This window comes from Somniosus microcephalus, chromosome 1 (assembly GCF_052327205.1).
Source record: "Somniosus microcephalus isolate GS21.2 chromosome 1, FLI_Smic_1.0, whole genome shotgun sequence".
NCBI classification, from domain to species: Eukaryota; Metazoa; Chordata; class Chondrichthyes; order Squaliformes; family Somniosidae; genus Somniosus; species Somniosus microcephalus.
The window spans coordinates 152367955-152384814 of NC_140987.1; the positions used below are offsets into that span (position 1 = coordinate 152367955).

The following is a 16860-nucleotide window of genomic DNA, read 5'->3' on the forward strand; positions in this document are numbered from 1 at the left end:
TTGCAAATGATACTAAAGTAGGAGGAACTAAGGAAGCTGCAAGAAGATACTGATAAAGATAGTGGAATGGGCAAAGAAAATGGCATATGGAATTCAGTATCAGTAAAAATTAGATGGTATAAGAGATAAAATTAATAATTATACTTTGAATGGGGGAAAGCTGGGTGATGTAGAAGAGTAAGCGGGATTTGGGGATTCAGATTCACAAAACATTATAAGCTTCACCTCAAGTGAAAAAGGTTATTAAAAATAGCTAATGGATGGAGGAATGCTGGATTTTACGGCAAGTATAGAATATACACGCTGAGATATATTGGTGAATCCATATAAAACCTTCGTAAAACCACAGTTGGAATACTGTGCACAGTTTTGGGCTCCACACTATAGGAAGGATGTTGAGATAATAGAGATGGATACAGTGCAGGTTCACTAGAATGGGCAAATACAAATACAAAGAAAAGCCTGAAAAATTGGTGCTGTTTTCAAAGAACAGAGGATATTAAAGGGTGATTTCAGTTTCCCATGATTGAGAAGTCTAGAATGAGGACAGATAGATATAAAATTTAATGCAAAAGATTTCAGACTGAGAGCAGGAGAAACCTTTTTTTTGACACAGAGGTTTGGGAGGCAGTGGACTACATGCCAACATAGAAGAATAGGCTAGCTTTGTAGGAATTAACAAATTCCTACGAATAACGGAAATCGACACAGGAGAACAATTAAACAGGTCTTTACTCAACGGAGATGCCACGAGGACTGCCTAGGCAGCCCCGTGGTTTGCAACGTGACGTCATCGCGTTTACTCGCGCTCTTAAAGGGGCCACGCCCCATACATGCAAACTCTATATACAAAACACAGTGATGCCTAACACAATGGTACAGGTTTAGGCTGGTGTTAGAACATCATTAAAGAGAATTATGCACAGTTAGCCAGAGTCATTCAGTGGTTCTGCCACATGGGCACCCCCAGAATTCGCTTTAACGGACAAAGTCAAACGGTGAGGGGGTCTGACGAGCCTGTCAGAACGACTCCTGTACTCTCGAGGCGGAGGCTGCTGGTCGGCTGGCGGTCTGGCGGGCGGTCGCACTTGGTCTGCCGTAACGACGATGGGTGGCCGACCCCGTCTCGGCGGTTGTGCTGTCTCGACGGGGCGGTCGAGGTCTAAATGTGCTGGCTTTAAGCGGTCGACCGAAATGTGGTCCAGTTTACCACCGACATCTACCGTGAAGGTTTTGTCCCCTGCTTCCAACACGCGGAAGGGGCCGGTATATGGGGCCTTGAGCGGATCCCTATGCGCGTCATGGCGAATAAAAATGTATTCAGCCTTGTGAAGCTCCGTGGGAACATGTGACCTCTGCAGCCCATGGTGCGAAGTGGGCACCGGTGTGAAACATCTGGCCGCCTCTTGGTGACTAGCAAGCTGGGCAGACGCGGACCATGGCTCCGTTGACGTTGGTAGGAAGTCCCCCAGGACTCGCAGCGGCTGACCATACACAAGCTCCGCTGATGAAGAGTGAAGGTCTTCTTTGGGGGCCGTGCGAAGGCCCAACAGGACCCACAGTAGCTTGTCTGCCCATCCAGCGTCCTGGAGGCTGGCCCTCAGGGCGGCTTTCATTGACCGGTAGAAGCGTTCGCAGAGGGCATTCGCCTGTGGGTGGTAGGCTGTGGTGCGGTGCAATTTGACACCGAGTCCTTGGGCCATTGCGTTCCAGAGTTCGGAGGAAAGCTGCGGTCCCCTGTCTGACGAAATATCTGCAGGCACTTCGAAACGGGCAATCCAGGAGGAAATGAACGCCCTGGCCACGTCCGCCGAAGTAGTGGATGACAGGGGGACCGCCTCCGGCCATTCCATTGAGGCTCACGGTGATTACGTCTGTGACAAGTGTCTGCTGCTACAGGAACTCCAGCTCCGTGTTAATGAGCTGGAGTCTGAGCTTCAGACACTGCGACACATCAGGGAGGGGGAGAAGTACCTGGACTCTGTATCAGGAGGTGGTCACACCTATGAAGTTAATTAATTCAGATGTAGCCCATGGTCACGGACAGGACGGTGTGACTACGAGTGAGGCAGGTACGGGGATCCAGGAGGTAGAGCTGGAGGAGCCGCAGCCCTTGCTCTTGTCCAACAGGTTCGAGGTTCTTACTCCCTGTGGGGACAGGAGCAGGGACTGCAGGGAGGATGAGCAACCTGGCCACAGCACCGTGGAACGGGGGGCCATTCAAGAGCGGGGAGTAAATAGAAATGTTGTAGTGGTAGGGGATAGTATTATTAGGGGGATAGATAGAGTTCTCTGCAGCCGAGAGCGAGAGTCCCGAAGGCTGTGTTGCCTACCCGGTGCCAGGGTTAAGGACATCTCCTCTGGGCTGGAAAGAAACTTGCAGTGGGAGGGGGTGGAGCCAGTTGTCATGGTCCATGTTGGTACAAACGACGTAGATAGGACTAGGAAGCCGGTTCTGTTAAAGGAGTATGAGCAGCTAGGGGTCAAATTAAAAAACAGAACCTCAAGGGTAATAATCTCTGGATTATTACCTGAGCCACGAGCGAATTTGGCTAGGACAAATAAAATTAGAGAGTTAAATGCGTGGCTCAAAGACTGGTGTGGGAGAAATGGGTTTTGCTTCCTGGGACACTGGCACCAGTACTGGGGCAGGAGGGAGCTGTTCCGTTGGGACGGGCTTCACTTGGCCAGTGCTGGGACTAGAGTCCTGGCGGATCATATAACTAGGGCTGTAGAGAGGGCTTTAAACTAACTAGTGGGGGGGAGGTTCCTAGAGAGCAAATAATAAAAATGACAACAGAGAAGGTCATAGACTTAGGTAGCAGTGGGGAAATTAAAAACCAGAGCGTGTCAGGAAGGGGCAGAAGGTATGGAGTAAAAGGTAAAACAATAAAAAGGGCAAAAGCAGGAACTAAGTGTCACAAAACATCTTTGAAAGTTCTCTATCTGAATGCACGTAGCATTCGTAACAAAATAGACGAGTTAATGGCACAAATAACTACATATGGGTATGATCTTGTGGCCATTACAGAAACATGGCTGCAGGGTGACAATGCCTGGGAATTAAACATACCAGGTTATTTAACGATCAGGAAGGACAGGCAGGAAGGAAGGGGAGGTGGGGTGGCTATGTTAATAAAGGAAGGAATCACTGTAATACACAGAAATGATATTGGGCCAAAAGATCTGGATAATGAAACAGTTTGGGTGGAGGTAAGGAATAATAAGGGGAAAAAACACTAGTGGGCATAGTCTATAGGCCTCCGAACAGTTGCAACTCTGTTGGATGGAGTATCAATCAGGAAATAGTTGAGGCTTGTAATAAGGGAACATCTATAATTATGGGGGATTTTAACTATCATATTAATTGGACAAATCAAATTGGGCAGGGCTGCCTTGAGGATGAGTTCATTGAGTGTATTAGGGATGGGTTTCTTGAGCAGTATGTAACTGAACCGACCAGGGGGCAAGCAACCTTAGATCTGGTCCTGTGTAACGAGACAGGATTAATTAAAAATGTCCTAGTAAAGGATCCCCTTGGAATGAGTGACCATAACATGGTTGAATTCCATATTCAATTAGAGGGTGAGAAGGTTGGATCTCAAACAAGCGTGCTAAGCTTGAATAAAGGAGACTATGAAGGTATGAGAGTGGAATTGAGTAGAGTGGATTGGGAAAATAGATTAAAGGGTAAGACGATACATGATCAGTGGTGTACATTTAAGGAGTTATTTTACAACTTCCAAAAAATATATATTCCACTGAAAAGAAAAGGGTGTAAAAGAAAAGACAGCCATCCGTGGCTAAGTAAAGAAATTAAGGATAGTATTCGACTAAAAACAAGGGCATATAAGGTAGCCAAATCTAGTGGGAGGATAGAGGATTGGGAAAACTTTAAAAGACAGCAAAAAATAACAAAAAGATAGATTATGAAAGTAAATTAGCAAAAAATATAAAAACAGATAGTAAGAGTTTTTATACTTATATAAAAAGAAAAAGGGTGGCTAAAGTAAATGTTGGTCCCTTAGAGGATGAGACCGGGAAATTAATGGTGGGAAATATGGAGATGGCAAAAACACTGAATGAATATTTTGTATCAGTCTTTACAGTAGAAGACACTAAGAATATCCCAACACTGGACAAACAGGGGGCTAAAGGGGGGGGAGGAGCTAAACACGATCAAAATCACTAAGGAAGTGGTACTCGGTAAAATAATGGGACTCAAGGCGGATAAATCACCTGGACCTGATGGCTTACATCCTAGGGTCTTGAGGGAAGTGGCGGTAGGGATTGTGGATGCATTGGTAATAATTTTCCAAAACTCCCTGGACTCAGCAAAGGTCCCGGCAGACTGGAAAACTGCTAATGTAACACCCTTATTTAAAAAGGGCAGTAGACAGAAGGCTGGAAACTATAGACCGGTTAGCCTAACATCTGTGGTAGGTAAAATTTTGGAGTCAGTAACAGGACATTTGGATAATCATAATTTAATAGGACAAAGTCAGCATGGTTTTATGAAGGGGGAAGTCATGTTTGACAAATTTGCTGGAGTTCTTTGAGGAAGTAACGTATAGGGTGGATAAAGGGGAACCAGTGGACGTAGTGTATTTAGACTTCCAAAAGGCATTTGACAAGGTGCCACACAAAAGACTTTTGCTTAAGATAAAAAATCACGGGATTGGGGGTAATATTCTGGCATGGATAGAGGATTGGCTATCTAACAGAAGGCAGAGAGTTGGGATAAATGGTTCATTCTCAGACTGGCAATCAGTAACTCGTGGTGTTCCGCAGGGGTCAGTGCTGGGTCCCCAACTCTTTACAATCTATATTAACGATTTGGAGGAGGGGACCGAGTGTAACATATCAAAGTTTGCAGATGATACTAAGATGGGAGGGAAAGTAGTGAGTGAGGAGGACATAAAAAACCTGCAAGGGGACACAGACAGGCTAAGTAAGTGGGCAGAGATTTGGCAGATGGAATACAATACTGGAAAGTGTGAGGTTATGCACTTTGGCAGGAAAAATCGTAGAGCAAGTTATTATCTTTATGGCAAGAAACTGGAAAGTACTGAAGTACAAAGGGATCTGGGGGTCCTGGTGCACGAAACTCAAAAGGTTAGTATGCAGGTGCAGCAAGTGATTAAGAAGGCCAATGGAATGTTGGCTTTCATTGCTAGGGGGATAGAATATAAAAATAGGGAGGTATTGCTTCAGTTGTACAAGGTATTGGTGAGACCGCACCTGGAATACTGCATACAGTTTTGGTGTCCATACTTAAGAAAAGGCATACTTGCTCTCGAGTCAGTACAAAGAAGGTTCACTCGGTTAATCCCGGGGATGAGGGGATGGACATATGAGGAGAGGTTGAGTAGATTGGGACTCTCCTCATTGGAGTTCAGAAGAATGAGAGGCGATCTTATTGAAACATATAAGATTGTGAAGTGGTTGGATCGGGTGGATGCGGGGAGGATGTTCCCGATGATGGGTGAAACTAGAACTAGGGGGCATAGTCTTAGAATAAGGGGCTGCTCTTTCAAAACTGAGATGAGGAGGAACTACTTCACTCAGAGGGTGGTAGGTCCATGGAATATGCTGCCCCAAAAAGCTGTAGAAGCTACATCATTACATAAATTTAAAACAGAAACAGACAGTTTCCTAGAAGTAAAGGGAATTAAAGGTTACGGGGAGCGGGCAGGAATTTGGACATGTGTCTAGGTTCGGATCGGACATGGCCCTGTGGGTAGCGGAGCGGGCCCAGGGGCCGTGTAGCCTGATCCTGCTCCTATTTCGTGTGTCTAATTCTGTTAGATTCAGGAGATGGTTCTGTGATAGTAGATTGGCGGTTAGGATCAGATCGGCCATGATCGTATTGAATGGCGGAGCAGGCTCGAGGGGCCGATTGGCCTACTCCTGCTCCTATTTCTTATGTTCTTATCTGGTGGTGCGGTCAACCATGGTCAGGATGTGAGAAAAACCATGGGAGGGTGGGAGTGGTCCTACCAGGTCCACGCTGACATGGTCAAAACGTCGCTCCGGAAGTGTAAAGGCGGCCAACGGAGCTTTGATGTGGCGCTGTACCTTGGCCTTTTGGCAGACCACGCAGGTGTTGGCCCAGTCGCAGACATCTTTATGCATGCCATGCCATACAAATTTTGCTGGCATCAGTTTCTGAGAGGCCTTCATTCCTGGGTGTGACAACCCATGTATGGTGTCGAACACTTTGCGGCGCCAGACGACCGGCACGACAGGGCGAGGATCCTGTACGGAGACGTCACACAACAGCGTGGTACCTGCCGAATGGAACTTGACGTCGGCCAACTGGAGGCCAGTGATGGCCGTTCTGTAAGCTTGGACTTCCGGGTCGGAGACTTGGTCCGCCGCCATGAGGGCGTAGTCGATGCCCAAATGAACCATATTGACGACTGCGCGGGAGAGGCTGTCTGCCACCAGGTTGTCCTTACCGGCCACGTGCTGTATATCTGTGGTGAATTCGGATATGTAGGTCAGTTGACGCTGCCGTCGGGCTGACCACGGTTCGGCGGTCTTGGCCATTGCAAAGGTTAGCGGCTTATGGTCCACAAAGGCAGTGAAAGGACGTCCTTCCAGGAGGAACCGAAAATGGCGGATGGCCAGAAAAAGGGCGAGCAACTCCTGGTTGAACGTGCTGTGTGCTCTCTCTTTCTGCCGTAGTTGACGGCTGAAGAATGCCAACGGCTGCCACGTCCCGTTCACCCACTGCTGTTGCACAGCACCGACTGCGTAGTCCGATGCGTCGGTGGTGAGGGCGATGGTGGCTCCTGGCAGCGGGTGCGCCAGCATAGTCGCGTTGGCTAAGGCGCTTTTGGTGTCGGCGAACGCTCGGGCCATGTCATCCATCCAGTCTACCGGGTTCTTGCCAGTCTTGCCCTTGAGGGCCTCGTACAGGGGCTGCATGAGTAGTGCCGCCTTAGGCACGAAACGGTGGTAAAAGTTTACCATGCCTAGGAATTCCTGCAGGGCCTTTACGTTCTGCGGGCGTGGAAAGGATGTCACCGCCTCTACTTTCGAAGGTAAAGGAACCGCTCCCTCTGAGGTGATGCGATGCCCCAGGAAGTCAATTTGGTGCAGGCCAAACTGACACTTGGCCGGGTTGATAATCAGGCCGTGTTGGCTGAGGCGTCGAAAAAGGGTACGTAGGTGACAGGTATGTTCTCCCTTAGTAGGACAGGCAATTAGAATATCGTCTAGGTAGACGAAGAGGAACTTGAGGTCCCGCAGCACGGAGTCCATCAGGCGTTGGAAAGCCTGGGCGGCGTTTTTTAACCCAAACGGCATTCGTAAAAACTCGAAGAGGCCGAATGGGGTGGACTGCGGTCTTCTGGACATCTTGTGGCTGAACTGGGACCTGGTGGTAGCCCCGGACGAGGTCGACTTTTGAGAACACGGTGTTCCCTGCCAAATAGGCAGAGAAATCCTGAATGTGGAGGATCGGGTACCGATCAGGAGTGGTGGCGTCGTTTAGGCGTCGATAGTCGCCGCATGGTCGCCAACAGGCTTCGGGACGATATGGAGGGGTGAAGACCAGGGACTATTTGACCAGCGAATAATCCCTAACCGTTCCATGGTTGCGAACTCCGCCTTTGCGACTGCCAGCTTGCCAGGTTCCAGGCCCACGCGTAGACCGGGGGGCCATTGGTGGTGATGTGGTGTTCCACACCATGTTTCGTGGCTGTGGAGGAGAACATGGGTCTTGTCAGGTCGGGGAATTCGCCGAGCAGGCGAGCGAACTCATCAGGAGTCGGGAACGCACAGGAGACGGTGCGCGACGTAGTGTTACTGCGGTAACACGGAAGAGAATTAAAAGTTGCTGCGTTGATCAGCCGCCGGTTCCTAACGTCGACCAGGAGGCTGTTGGCGCACAGGAAATCCGCGCTGAGGGGGGGCTGGGAAACTTTGGCCGTAACAAACTCCCAGTGAAAATGTTGCCCCCCGAGGCACAACTCTACTCGCCGTCTGCCGAAGGTCCGAATTGTTCCGCCATTGGCCGCTTCAAGGGCGGGGCCGTGATTCCCCGTCTGCACATCGAGGGCGGACGCGGGTAAAATGCTGCACTGCGCTCCGGTGTCGCACAGAAAACGACGACCGGAGAGAGTATCAGTGATGAACAGCAATTTTCCCGCATTGCCGATCGCCATCGCAGCCGCAGGGTGCCCGTTAGACCCGTTCCTCGGTGGGCGCAGTGTCAGTTGCTGTTTGGTTTGTTGGGGAAAACTGCAGGGAGGGCGGCAATGCTTCGCCTTCGCGCCGAACTGCGCGTGGTAGAAACACAGCCCAGCAGGCTGACGAGCTGGGGCGGCGTCTGCGGGGGATGGGTGCCTCGTGGCGGCACAGTACTGCCGAGTTACAGCGAAAATTTTGTCAGCCTCCGCAGCAAGTGTTGCGCAGTCTTCAATTTCAGATCTGGCCAGGGCAGCTTGTACCTGTTCAGGCAGTTGGCTGAGGAAAAGCTCGCGGAATAGGAAACATTCCCGTTCTGAGCCCAGGAGTGTGAGCATTTGGCTCATCAACTCTGAAGGTTTGGAGTCCCCGAGCCCGGGCATAGTGAGTAATCGACGGGCGCGCTCTGATTTTGTGAGCCCGAAAACCTGCAGTAACCGCGCTTTGAGGGTTTCATACTTGCGCTCTGTTGGGGGGTTTTCGAGGAGGCCGACGATCCGAGAGGCGGTAGAGCTGTCGAGTGCGGAGACCACATAAAAGGTACTTGGTCTGATCCGCATAGATGTTCCTCAGGGCAAACTGGGCCTCGACCTGAATAAACCACGAGGGCGCTTGCTGCTCCCAGAACTGCGGTAGCTTTAGCGAAACGGCATTCGCTTCCATGCTGTGCTCTTCTTTTGTGAAAACGTTCACAAAAACGGGGTCACCAATGTAGGAATTAACGAATTCCTACGAATAACTGAGATCGACACAGGAGAACAATTAAACAGGTCTTTACTCAACGGAGATGCCACGAGGACTGCCTGGGCAGCCCCGTGGTTTGCGACGTGACGTCATCGTGTTTACCCACGTTTTCCCGCGCTCTTAAAGGGGCCAAGCCCCGTACATGCAAACTCTATATACAAAACACAGTAATGCCTAACACAATGGTACAGGTTTAGGCTGGTGTTAGAACATCGTTAAAGAGAATTATATACAGTTAGCCAGAGTCCTTCAGTGGTTCTGCCACAGCTTAATTAAATATTGGGAAAAACGAAGCCATTGGCCGGAATTTTGCCTACCTGGGCGGATCCGGGGCAGCCGGTGTCCATGGCGGGTCGCGACCCCGCTGCTGGCTCCATCCCACTGTTGAAAATGAACTTACCTTAATGGGGCCTATTAAGCCTGCCCAGCGCGTATACCCGGCCCAATTAGATGGAGCGGGTCTGGTGACGTCATTCGTGACGAGTTTTCAGCCAGGATCTTTAAAGGGACTCTGGCCACATTACATTTGAAGTTTAATCTAAGAGTGGGTACTGAATCTTTACTCTACAATAGTATAATAATATTTAAATATTTCACTCATATAACTTTTAAGTAATATGATGCCATCTACAAATATGATCAAGAACATAATTTAAAAAGTATATTAATTGGGAAGTTATTGGTGCTTTAGTCACAAATCTATAGACTTTTGTATCAGTAACTGGTACAAATAAAAGATGTGTGCACATAGATAATATATAAAATTAAGCAGATTTCAAATGTAATTGTAAAGGGGTGGATTTACAATCTTATGCAAGTTCAGCGGAAGAGCTGCGGAAACCCTGACAAACAGTGTAAGTGGTGCTTGTGTGTTTCTGGGATTTCTGCAGCTCTTCCTTTGAAGTTAACAATGAACAAGTGAGAGAATCTCCACAGATATTCACCATAAAGTTTAATACTGAAAAATTAAATTAGTCATATTCAGGGACTGAAAGCAAATTGAACCAGTGAAGTGAGTGATGAGAATGAAATTGTTACGGTTGATGACTTGATTTCCTCTGTAACTGGACAAACACAGTATACTGAGAGAAAAACCTGACCAGAAACAACACAATCATTTATTTAAATGGTATATGTCATTTTTTATAGTGCCGATCAATTCACTGCAATTACTGTGGAGTTGGAAGGCAACAGCCGAGAATGGCCAGTGAAAAATGTATTTCCCTCACCATCCAGGGTAGGAGGGGAGCCTTCAGCACTCACATCCCTTCAGGAATTTCTGAATTAACATTTACCAGTAGCTTTGCAAGTAGACTAGAATCGCCATCAATCTGTTAGCTGATGTAATCAACATGTTTTTATTTTGGTTTGTTTTTCATGCTGTCAAGTAACCAGCTGGAGCAGTGGCCACGGAACTCCCACCTCAGGTTAACAGACGTGGTTCCCGAGCTGCGTGAATCCCGTGGCTTTCTATGTAAAGAAATATTTCTTCTGACATCTGTCCTATGTTCACCCTTCACAACTGTGAACCTGTGCCTTCTTATCTCGTTGTCCTGGTATATCAGAAAGTACACTTTTGGGTTTACTAATCTATCTGGTCTGAACATATCTAATGCTAAGTGACAAAAATCTCTCTTACTTTTTCGTAGAAGTTCACAAACAATTACAGTAATCAATCCCAACCCAAATTGACTCCTGGCCTGGAAATGAAAGGCTGCGTCTTTGAGAAACCAGATGGGAGATAGTGAGTTTGCATGTTTTTGCTCATAAAATGGGCTCCAAATGAAAGGAACTAAATGTCAGAAGAAATCCCTGTGATGAACTTGCACAAGTTCTGCAATGGAAAAGATGCATGGCATTTGATAAATATTCAAGCAGGCATCAAATCGAAACCAATCCATCAAACATGAATCCTTAGTAAGCTGGAACATGTAATTGAAGTCCACCAGCTTAGGCAAATAACAGAAAATGCTGGAAATACTCAGCAGGCCAGGCAGCATCCATGGAGAGAGAAACAGAGTTAACGTTTCAGGTCTGGGGCCCTTCATCTATTTCTTCCTCCCCTCCTAACCACCTGTCTCTGCACCTGCTTAATCTGTTACATCTCCAGCTTTTTCCAGTTCTGATGAAGGGTCCCAGACCTGAAACGTTAACTCTGTTTCTCTCTCCACGGATGCTGCCTGGCCTGCTGAGTATTTCCAGCATTTTCTGTTGTTATTTCAGATTTCCAGCATCCGCAGTATTTTTTTAGCTTAGGCAAATATGTTGATGACTAAACAAAACTGAGACTTCATTTAAATCGTTTTTTTTAAAGCTTCTAACTCATCTGGAAATCCAAGAACCTTGAAAAACTACACTTAAAACAGTACAAATGTAAGAGGAAGTTATTTTTGGACATAGACAACAGCTGCCAGCAAAGCTGATAAGCAGGAAGCAATTAGTACCAAACCCTTCAGGAGATAGGAAAGAGCAGGTGGGTTCACTTTTTCCAGTACTTTGCACAAGTGGTCACTCTTCATGCAGCAGGGTATCCAGCTGTGGAGACTTCAGAACAGAGCTCAATCCTGATCACCCAATATCCACACACATATAAGCACTTTCCAACTGGATAGTGATTAGGATCAGGCACTGGCCGATTTCCCCGTCACCCTCTGTCGGGGGACACAGCTCAAGAATAACTGTAAACAGTTGCCAGTTAAGTTTACCAAAAACACACACTTTAGTACAAATATTCCCATTGTACAATCTAATTTAAAGCTTGCTGACATCACCATGTTGGCCGAGTTATAACAATATTTTGAACCCAAGCCATATTTGCTGTAGTTTATTGTGATTAAAGATCAAAGTGAGGGCCATTTTACAGTACCCCAAAGAATGTTCTATAAAGCTCTGCATTGATCATCCAATTCAATTAGTTACAGCTGTCTTCAATAATTCTCACTGCCCTATGCTTCAATCATTTAATTACCAGCTATAATGAGCGAATGCTCGGCAGGAATTCATTCTTGCTGAAAGCGCTCCACAGTCAATTGCTTCTATACTTAATTCACCTGGCAACAGACAATGCAAAACAAATGTACAATTAAACTTGAAAACTAGGAACTGGTACATTTGAAAAGACACTTTAATTTGATAAAGATCACATTTGACATATTTAAGCAGGAAGCAACTCTTTCTCTTCTGCCCCCACCACCACAATACAATATAGTGCAACATGTGTTAATGGTCCGTTAAACACATTGGGTTGTACATTAATTAGAATACTGATTTTTCTTTTAATTCAGTTAGTAACATGTTGAACAAAATAAAAATAAAACAATTGTAATCAGAAACCTTCAACTATTTTGCAACAGGGATTGAGCAATGAACTACACACGTGAAATCGGTCTAATTTTCTCACATAGAAGTGAGTTCTGCTTCACCAAACAGCCACAGATGTTTAATTTTACTGTGCAGCTGTAACCAGTGGCTACGTGGCTTATGACACGCCTTCACATTAAGCTTAGCTTGTCAGAATCAAAAGTCTAATTAAAAGCCAGATTTGTTCTCAACATGGTGTACTGTTACCTGTCTGCAGTTAATTGCATTTAACAGCAAGTAGAGTTTTCTCAATTCCTCTCAACTGAAATGCTGTTTTTGTAGCTTCAAAATTGGTCTAATCCAATTGGTTTTAAAGCGGTTATGGTCCAGGCTAAAAATATTCCGAAAACTTGAGCTTTAATTCTCAGCATACTGTAATTTCAAAAGAAGCAGGTAAAAGCATAAAGACACTCACCACAGAATACCTAGTCTCTGACCTGCTCTTGTTGCCACAATATTTATGTGGCAGGTCCAGTGAAGTTTCTGATCAATGGTGACCCCCAGAATGTTGATGGTGGGGGATTCGGCGATAGTAATGCCATTGAATGTCAAGGGGCGGTGGTTAGACTGTCGCTTGTTGGAGATAGTCATTGCCTGGCACTTGTGTGGCGCGAATAAGAACGTAAGAAATAGGAACAGGAGTAGTTCATACGGCCCTTCGAGCCTGCTCCGCCATTTAATGAGATCATGGCTGATCTGATCTTGGGCTCAGCTCCATTTCCCTGCCCGCTCCCCATAACCCATCACTCCCTTATGGTTCAAAAATCTATCTCCACCGTGAATATATTCAATGACCCAGCCTCCACAGCTCTCTGGGGCAGAGAATTCCACAGATTTACGACCCTCAGAGAAGAAATTCCGCCTCATCTCAGTTTTAAATGGGTGAATGTTACCTGCCACTTATCAGCCCAAGCCTGTACATCGTCCAGGTCTTGTTGCATGCGGGTATGGACTGCTTCATTATCTGAGGAGTTGTGAATGGCACTGAACACTGTGCAGTCATCAGCGAACATCCCCATTTCTGACCTTATGTTGAAGGGAAGGTCATTGATGAGGCAGCTGAAGATGGTTGGGCCTAGGATACTGTCCTGAGGAACTCCTGCAGCGATGTCCTGGGGCTGCAATGATTGACCTTCAACCACCACAACCATCTTCCTTTGTGCTAGGTATGACTCCAGCCAGTTGAGAGTTGTCCCCCCCGATTCCCATTGCCTTCAGTTTTACTAGGGCTCCTTGATGCCAGACTCGGTCAAATGCTGCCTTGATGTCAAGGGCAGTCACTCTCACCTCACCTCTGGAATTCAGCTCCTTTGTCCATGTTTGGACCAAGGCTGTAATGAGGTCGGGAGCCGAGTGGTCTTGGCGGAACCTAAACTGGGCATCAGTGAGCAGGTTATTGGTAAGTGCCGCTTGATAGCACCGTCGATGACACCTTCCATTACTTTGCTGATGATTGAGAGTAGACTGATGGGGCAGTAATTGGCCAGATTGAATTTGTCCTGCTTTTTGTGGACAGGACAAACCTGGGCAGTTTTCCACATTTTCGGATAGATGCCAGTGTTGTAGCTGTACTTGAACAGCTTGGCTAGTGGTGTGGCTAGTTCTGGAGCACATGTCTTCAGCATGATAGCCGGGATGTTGTCGGGGCTCATAGCCTTTGCTGTATCCAGTGCGCTCAGCCGTTTCTTGATATCACGTGGAGTGAATCGAATTGGCTGAAGACTGGCTTCTGTGATGGTGGGGACCTCAGGAGTAGGCCGATATGGATCATCCACTCAGCACTTCTGGCTGAAGATGGTTGCAAATGCTTCAGCCTTGTCTTTTGTACTCACGTGCTCCACCATCATTGAGGATGGGGATATTCATGGAGCCTCCTCCTCCCATTAGTTGTTTAATGGTCCACCACCATTCGTGACTGGATGTGGCAGGACTGCAGAGCTTTGATCTGATCTGTTGCTTGTGGGATCACTTAGCCCTGTCTATAGCATGCTGCTTCTGCTTTTTAGCATGCATGTAGTCCTGTGTTGCAGCTTCCCCAGGTTGGCACCTCATTTTTAGGTACATCTGGTGCTGCTCCTGGTATGTTCATCTACACCCTATTGAACCAGGGTTGGTCCCCTGGCTTGATGGTAATGGTAGAGTGAGGGATATGCCGGGCCACAAGGTTCCAGATTGTGGTGGAATACAATTCTGCTGCTGCTGATGGCCCACAACGCCTCATGGATGCCCAGTTTTGAGCTGCTAGATCTGTTCTGAATTTATCCCATTTAGCGCGGTGGTAGTGCCACACAACATGATGGAGGGTGTCCTCAGTGTGAAGACGAGACTTTGTCTCCACAACGACTGTACGGTGGTCACTGCTACCAATACTGTCATGGACAGATGCATTTGCGACAGGTAGCTTGGTGAGGACGAGGCCAAGTAGGTTTTTCCCTCATGTTGGTTCTTTCACTACCTGTCGCAGGCCCGTCCTTCAGGACTCGGCCAGCTCGGTCAGTAGTGGTACTACCAAGCCACTCTTGGTGATGGACATTGAAGTCCCCCACCCAGAGTACATTCTGTGCCCTGCTACTCTCAGCGGTTCTTCCAAGTGGTGTTCAACATGGAGGAGTACTGATTCATCAGCTGAGGGAGGACGCTAGGTGGTAATCAGCAGGGGGTTTCCTTGTCCATGCTTGACCTGAAGCCATGAGACTTCATAATGAGAGTCAATGTTGAGGACTCCCAGGGCCACTCCTTCCCGACTGTATACCACTGTGCCACCACTCCTGGTGGGTCTGTCCTGCCGGTGGGACAGGACATACCCAGGGATGGTGATGGAGAATTATACATATGGAACTGAACTCCATTGTAAATAGTTGGGGGCTTGACTTCAAACTGGCTCAAGCGTCCCTTTGAAGCTGCTGGACCCTGCAAAACCACACTACCATTTGAGACAATTGAAAAAAAATGTCAGAGCCTGCTCAATGGGCTGAATGTCCTACTCCTGTGCCTATGGAAAAGATGGTACAATCTGAAGAACCGGAAAAAAAATTGAATCCGCCAAAAGTTATTTATGTTCAGGAGTAATGTCATCGATGGGGAAAGAACCACAGTCAATACCACTCTATTGTAAAAGAATCTTCCCCCAGTTTTTATATAATTATAGAAGCATAGAATATATAGTATTATTCAAATTGTAAATGAAAATGTTCCTTTGTCCACATGATACTTGGCATAGAATACGGTGGTTGATCAGTTTCCTGCTGCTAGACCAGTGTTGTCAAATACATTAGCCACTAACCACTTGGCTAATTGTGAATTCAGATGTTGCTAACTGCATTTCTCGTTAGTTAATAAAAATGAGTAATAGACACAGTGATCTCAATATTCATATAAGCACAGCATATGTATGTGTAGTTTAACCTTTTTCTGTGTTTGTTGTCAAAATGGTAAGAAGAAAAACCAAAATGTACAAGTGTTTTTTGATTGTTGAGTGCTTTACTTCCTTGGTTACTGAATGGTGGTAGATGTTTGTTAAGTAAATATACATGTGAAGTACATTTATCTGTAGTGAGAGAGTGTACTTAAGGCGTTTTCTACTAAAATTATTACGTGGCCAAAATGATATCACCATAGCGGCTAGTCACTGATTTCTATTGGACAACACTGTGCTAGGCTATGCTTCCCCACCGCTTCACCCAATTTCCTGCTCCTCACTGGATGCTGCTCTCTTGAAGCAGCTTCTTCCTTGCTTTCTGTCGTACTCCTTAGTGTTATATACACACACACGTACAAAGACTGTGGCTGTCTACTTAGCAGCAAGTGATGACAGCAACTGAACTAATCAGGAAGGAGCGCCACTACTGGCAGTTTCAAGATAGGGAAAGAGACACAGAAATAGAAAAGCCACGTGTAGTTTGCCAGCCATGGTTTAGCCACTCCTGGTCTACAAGTAATTAACCTTAACGCAAGTAGAGTTTCCCCCATGTCTCCCAACCAAAACTACTTTTGCTATCATATAGCTTTTTAAAAAAATATATACCTTTTTTTAACAATACTGAAAAGTAATATAGTTTTAAATTGGCCCATTTGTTGCTGCTCCATATGTATGTTATTTAAAAGCCAGGATGCAGATGCTATAAGAGGAATGAGTCAAAAATGTAGGAACTCTGTTTAGGGAAATAAAGGATATACATATTTGTGTAGATAAAATCATTGATCAGATTTGAATGTCTACTAAAATTTTACACATTATGTTAACAAGTAATTTTAAATGCATTAACTTGTGATATAGAACTTAAGAATTGTAAGTAAATGATAACAAAGCATTGGTACTCTATTACAATGCATCACAAAATGGTAGGATGCGAATTATTCCACAGTATTCTCCACAAGCAGTATGGTGTATGGAAGTTTCAAGCAGGAGCATATCACTTCCCCCAAATTGGGAGACAAAATTGGAAGTGAAGTCAATCTGCATTGCACCATACCTGCCCACCTTAGTACTGGTGCTTGGAGCAGCCAACGGATTGCAGTAGCTTTCTGCAGCCGGGAAGCATGCTACAAATTTAGAAACAG

General features: G+C 46.3%; 1 protein-coding gene across 3 annotated transcripts in view; it reads right to left on the reverse strand.

Moving 5' to 3' along the window:
* srfbp1 (serum response factor binding protein 1) overlaps window positions 1-16860 on the reverse strand; it is a 277765-nt gene that overhangs the window by 219309 nt on the left and 41596 nt on the right. Inside the window, exon 1 of one of the 3 annotated variants that reach the window (XM_085986845.1) lies at window positions 11909-11971. The exons of the other annotated variants lie outside the window; for them this stretch is intronic. The gene's annotated coding sequence lies outside the window, so the exon portion shown is untranslated. Of the gene's footprint in view, window positions 1-11908; window positions 11972-16860 lie in introns of those variants that run through there. 3 annotated transcript variants of the gene reach the window in all.